This window comes from Molossus molossus, unplaced genomic scaffold (assembly GCF_014108415.1).
Source record: "Molossus molossus isolate mMolMol1 unplaced genomic scaffold, mMolMol1.p scaffold_m16_p_1, whole genome shotgun sequence".
NCBI classification, from domain to species: domain Eukaryota; kingdom Metazoa; phylum Chordata; class Mammalia; order Chiroptera; family Molossidae; genus Molossus; species Molossus molossus.
In genome coordinates, this window is record NW_023425344.1 from 95,002,317 (window position 1) to 95,009,003 (window position 6,687).

The window sequence follows — 6,687 nt, forward strand, 5'->3', positions numbered from 1 at the left end:
TAGGCCTGTCCTAGTGAATTACGTCTCTCAGGGATGTTGTAAAGCTTTATGATAGGTCTTTGTCATGCACACCGTGCAAATCTTTCCTGCTCAGCTAAGGTCAGAAATCCGGCCCTCACTCCCTTGTTTTTCTCAAAAATAAATAAATAAATAAATAAAATCACATCACTCTAATTGGGTCTTGACCCCCTCTACACCCTTGCTGTCTCAGCAAAGCAATTTTAAGACATCTAAAGACTATCAAATATATATAACATTGTCTTTCATTACTGTAGAAAATGTAACATACATGTTCCATTAGTCCCACACCCTCCAAATACTGATGTTAAATGAAGTATGGGGGTGGATTCCACCCGAAACATTCTCATCTCTTCAGCCTCTCTTCCCTTTGGAATATTCCTTCTGTACCTGGAGCTCAGCCTCCCCCAACCTCCTGTAGGACCTGCCCCATCAACGAGCCTTCGCTTTTTCACTGCTTCAATTTCTTCCCACTGCTGGATCCTTCTCCATGTCTCACCCATTCTATAATAATCTATGCTATCGAACTACCTTCTTATGTATTTATTTTTGTTTACCACTTGATACATCCAAAGAACACAGGCTTGCTCAGGCCCCACTGTCTCCCCAACCCCTGACCTTCTGGGGACAAGACCCAATAGCCTTTCTTCAGTCCTCACCCTCTCCATGCTTGCTTTTAAAAAAAAAGATACACAGACACAAAAACAAAAATGAGCCCGGCTGGTGTGGCTCAGTGGCTGAGGGTCGACCCATGCACCAAGAGGTCACTGGTTCAAGTCCTGGTCAGGGCACATGCCTGGGTTGTGGGCTGGGGGGGCGGGGGGAGGACATGCAGGAGGCAGCCAGTCGATGTTCTCTCTTATGGATGTTTCTATCTCTCTCTCTAAAATCAATATGTAAAATGTTCTGAAAAAAACAAAACGACCACATAAAAGAATAAATGGACAACAATATGGTGGAGTACTAGGGAGAGATTAAAAAGTTCAGAAAGTTTTAAAGAGCATTAGAATATGCTTGCAATATAAAGTTAGGGAAAAATGCGTATATAGGCATATATAGCATCATCTCAACTACAGTATATGCATTTAAAAGACTAGGAGGAAAAAAGTAGTGACTTCAGAGCAGTGGAATTACAGGTTACTTTTATTTTCTACTTTACTTGTTCTATATTTTATAATGAGCCTTAAAAGAAATCTAGGAGGGGGTGGGGGCTGGGCGTAGGTGTGCAAAAAAGAGGAAAATGGGGGACATCTGTAATAGTCTCAACAATAAAAACTGGAAGAATAAAAGGGACATTTCTCTGGCCTGCCACCTACTGGTGAATTCCAGCAACACTACAGTTAAGTTGAATTTAGTGCCTGACCCACCCTACCTCTCATTACCTGCGCTCCCTTCACATATAGTTTTCTTTTTTGGTCTGAATTTTTATTTTTATTTTATTTATTTATTTATTTTTTTTATCCTCACCCGAGGACATTTTTCCATTTTTTTGTACAGATAGAGTGGGAGGGAGAGAGAGGAAGAGAGAGAGAGGGAAACATCGATGTGAAAGGGACACATCGAGTGGCTGCCACCCGCACGACCAACCAGGGCCGGGGACAAACTGCAACCGAGGTACATGCCCCCAGCGGGAACCAAACCCGGGTCTCTCCAGACCGCAGGCGGACGCTCCAACCGCTGAGCCAAACCGGCCAGGGCTGGTCTGAATTTTTAAATTTATTTTCCATTTTTGTCTTGTAAATACTTTATTATATAATTATGGGCGGTAATATGTCAGGTCCTGGCTATTTTCAAATGTTTGTAATTCGTTTTTTTTTTGTTGTTGTTGTTTTTAAAATCTTTATTGTTGAATGTAGAATGTACTACAGATGTTCCACATTTTTCCCCCACTGACCCCCTCCTCCCCACTACCACCCCCCTCCCACCTTTTCCCACACTATTGTCTGTGTCCATTGGTTATGCATTAAGTTCTTTGGTTTATTTCTTCCCCCCCCCCCCCAACCCCTTTCCCTTTGAGGTATGTCAGTCTAGCAATGAATTTGTACTTCTTAATCCCTTCACCTTTTTCACCCATTCCCCTAACCCCCCTCCCATCTGGCAACCAACAAAATGTTTTCTGTATCTATGAGAATGTTTCTGTTCTACCTGTTCATGTTGTTTGTAGATTTCATTGTTGATAGACATGTATTCATTGCCATTTTGTTTGTTCATATATTTTATCTTTTTCTTCAAAAAGACCCTTCATCATTTCATATAATAATGGTTTGGTGGTGATGAACTCCTTTAACTTTTTCTTGTCTGGAAAACTCTTTATATGGCCATCGATTCTAAATGACAGCTTTGCAGGATAGAGTAATCTTGGTTGTAGGTTCTTGCTTTTCATCACTCTCAATATTTCTTGCCACTTCCTTCTGGCTTGCAAAGTTTCTTTTGAGAAATCAGCTGACAGCCTAATGGGAACTCCCTTGTAGGTAACCAGCTGCCTTTCTCTTGCTGCTTTTAAGATTCTCTCTTTGTCTTGAACATTTTGCATTTTGATGATGATGTGTCTTGGTGTGGGCCTCTTGGGGTTCATCTTGTTTGGGTGTGGGCCTCTTGGGGTTCATTTCTGTGCTTCCTGGACTTGTATGTCTGTTTCCTTCACCAAGTTAGTGAAGTTTTCTGCCATTATTGTTTCAAACAGGTTTTTGATTTCTTGTTCTTGCTCTTCTCCTTCTGGCACCCCCAAGATGTGAATGTTGGCACGCTTGAAGTTGTCCCAGAGGCTCCTTACACTATCCTCATTTTTTTGGATTCTTTTTTCTTTTTGTTGTTGATTGGGCGTTTTTTGCTTCCTTATATTCCAAATCGATGGTTTGCTTCTTAGATTTACGTACTCTACTATTGAAGCTGTGTAAATTATTCTTTATTTCAGTTAATGCCTCCTTCAATTCTGACTGTGCATCCATCATTTCTGACTGGTCCTTTTTTATGCTCTTGAGGCCCTCACTGAGTTCATTGAGTATCCTTATAAGCAATATTTTGAACTCAGCATCTGTTAGGTTGCTTATCTCCATTTCACTTAGTTCTTTTCTTGGGGTTTTGTTCTGTTCTTTCATTTGGGACCTGTTTCTTTGTCTCCTCATTTTGGCTGCCTCCCTGTGTTTGTTTCTGTGTATTACTTAACGAGCAGTATGGGGCTAGCTGAGACCAGATGCTGCTCGTTTGAAGGAATTTTGGAAAAACCTGAAGCAGGATCCAAGACAGGCCAATCCTATGGTTAAGCAAGTGGCAACAGCTTGGGTGGGCCTGAAAGCTGGGTGGGGCGGGGCCTCAGGGAGTCACCAGGGCGGGGCTACCAGTTTGAGCCAGGTTGCTGGAGTTCCAGATATGGCGGCTGTCTGCCGCCCCAGGGAAGGGCTCACCAAAGGAACAAAGGCCTCTGACAGCACGTTTGTCCCAGAGAAAGCCCCCTCTCCAGCCCTCACTCCAGTGCCAAACAGCTCAGTTCTTCCCTGTATGTCTCTGGTGCCCCTCGAGCTGCCTCCCCTCCAAGCTCAGAGGGAGAGAGTACGATAAATTCGTGCGCGGGCCCTTTAAGGAGCTGCCTGGGGTTCCAGCCGCTTCAGCCTCCCTGAGTCTGTTACTGCTGGTTTTTCCAGCCAGAAGTTCTGGGGACTTCTTTTCCTGGCACTGGAACCCTGAGCGGAGCACCTGGTGTGGGACAGGGACCCCTCAGTCCTCAGGAAGGACCTTCCCAGCCGAGTCCTCCTGATTTTTATCTACCACACGTGGGTGTGGGACCATGTGTTGTAGGACTTCCATTCAGCTTGATTTCAGGCGGTTTTGAATGATGGTTGTTCTGTAGTTTAGTTGTAACTTTGATGTGGTTGTGGGAGGACGTGATACCACGTTTACCTACGCCGCCATCTTGCCGGAAGTCCCTTAATTCTTACCAATTTGTATATCTTCCCAGGACTTCTGCCTGATGAATCTCATGAACAGACAGTCACAATGGATCAGGTGCTCTTTTAGGACCAGCCAATAGTTCTGAGAAAGTGACTCTTGGTTAAGGCACTAAACCCTGGTGAGCGTGCAGGTGTGTTCTCTGGATGGGGGACTTGGTGAGCCACCTGCGGCAGTCAATGCCCCTGGTCATGTGAGTGGGAGCTCAGGGCTGTGTGGAGGAAAGATTTGAAGAAAACAACACCGGGGGCTAGAGAAACAGTTAGGAGGCTGCTGCAACAGAGGTCTGGACAAGCTGAGGGCTTGAACTGTGGAGTCTTATTAGGGCTGGAGCAGAATAGACTGAGCAGGGCTTCCTGCTAGAGCGAACCAAGAAGTCAGATTCCTGGTTTCCAAGTTGAGTGACTGGGTGATATGCAGTATCATCAAGTTAGGAAGCAAACACAGGTACACATATAAGCAGGTTAAGGGAAAACCTAGGTTCTGAATAAATTGAGTATGGAATAGCCTTAGAATGTCTATGCAAAAAATGTACAGCAGGCAGTGGAAAATAAAGGTTAGAGAATGGAGTGTCACCAATATTAGGGTGCAGGTGAAATGAAGAGAATGGATGAGATGGTTCTGGGAGCACACACAGAATAAGGACAACAGTGAGATGGAGACCAAATCGGGCACACTAGCATTTACAGAACAGGCCCTAAGAGGCATTCATGACGGAGACAAAAAAGAAAAAGTCAGAGAAAATTCCAGGAGAGTGTTACCAGAGATGACAGGAACAAACTTCCAGAAGGTGGGAGTGATAGATAATTGAAGTGAACAGATCAGTAACATGAGGGCTAAAACTGTACTACTTGATTTGGCAATTGGAAAGTCACTGGTAACCTGACTGAGAAAAACTTGTACAGAGTAGCAGCGGGTTGAGCAGTGCCTATGAATTGATGGAACCGAGAGTAGCTTCTTTAAAAAAGTTTGTGTGAGAAAGGATGCTTGGGATGGAATAATAATTAGGAGGGGCTGTATCATGGAAGGGCCAAGGGATGAAATGAGACCATCTAGGTAAGATGCTTGCATCGTATCCAGGATATATACTAAGTGTTCAAGAAACATGAATTGTCACCATTCATCATTAACTATATAATAATTTCAAACCTCACTACGCACCAGGCTCTGCTCTGGGCCTGTGGATATATTAAGCAAACAAGAGACAAAAGCCCTGCTCAAGGGGCTGACATTCCAGTGGCGAGACAGCCAAGAAACAAAATACAGTGATACCTCGGTTCTCGAACATAATTCGTTCCAGGAGGACGGTCGAGAACCGAATTGTTCGAGAACCGAAGCAATGAAACCAATAGGAAAGCGTGACTCCACAAAGCGTGACTCTCTCTGCACTCACACTGATGACGCAAGCAAGGCGCGCTGGGCCGAATGAACGCCATTCGGCTCATCTCGGAAGTTCGAGTTCCAAATATTTGTTCGGATTCCGAGACAAAAGTTTCTCGAATCTCCATTTGGTCGAAAACCGAGGCGTTCGAGAACCGAGGTATCACTGTAATTCAAAATGTATATATAGTACACTTGATAGTGGTAAATGCAAAAGAGAAAAAGGAAACTGAGGAAAGGCGATATAAAATGCTGAAGGAGAACAGTTTTAGATTGGGTGGCCTTGGAGGGCGTCACTGAGGTGACTTTTAAGTAAAGACCCAAAGAAGTGAGAAAAGTGCCTAAAACTAGAAGTAGGTAATAACATTATTATCACTACTGTCATTAGCATTTTTAATACATCATTACAGTAAGATTGTTATTATATCATCACTGCTATCTTTGCCACAATTGATACTGCTATCATTACTGCCAACTCTGGAACTCCTGGGAACAAATGTATAACTAGATATTCCCTCATTGCTTCCGGTGGTGAGCTAGTACAAGTGGGTACCGCAGAAGCAAAGCAACAGAGGTCAACGGGTCTTGCATGTAGTCACTGCAAATAAAAGGCTGCTTCACATGTGTGCTGAGGGGATGAGGTAGCTAGCACCAGGCTGATGTTCCATTCCTCCTACACATAACATGGCCATCTTCAGAACCAAAGAACAGAGACACGGACATCTCTGAAGCCACAGGAAATGTAATTGCAGTTTGAATCAGTGCAGATGCAAAATGTGTGACGTAGAGGTCACAAGACAAGACTATATAAACAAGTTGTGTTACTACCAGATGTTTATCTGATTGTTGGGGACAAGTCTCAGCCAGCTTCATCTGGGAATAAAGAAGAAGAACTGGAATTTCTGGCTGTTCATCCAGTCCAGCACATCACTGAGAATAGCTGAGTGTGTGACAAGTTCTCACAGGATTACAATGAACAAGATTAAGTCTTGCTTGTGATGGATGCATTCGATCTTTCAACAGACAGACCTGAACTAATAACTATCCTCTGCAATTCAAAGAAAATGATTTTAAAAAGAAAAAGGGAGCCCGGCCAGTGTGGCTCAGTGGTTGAGTATCGACCCATGCACCAAGAGGTTGCCGGTTTGATTCCCAGTCAGGGCATATGCCCAGGTGGTGGGCCTGGTCCCCAGTGGGGGCATGCAGGAGGTGGCCAATCGATGTTCTCTCTCATTGATATTTCTATCTTTCTCCCTCTCCCTTCCTCTCTCTCTAAAATCAATAAAGAGAACATATTTAAAAAAGAAAAAAAGGGGGGTGAAAGAATCCAAATGCCTGAGGATT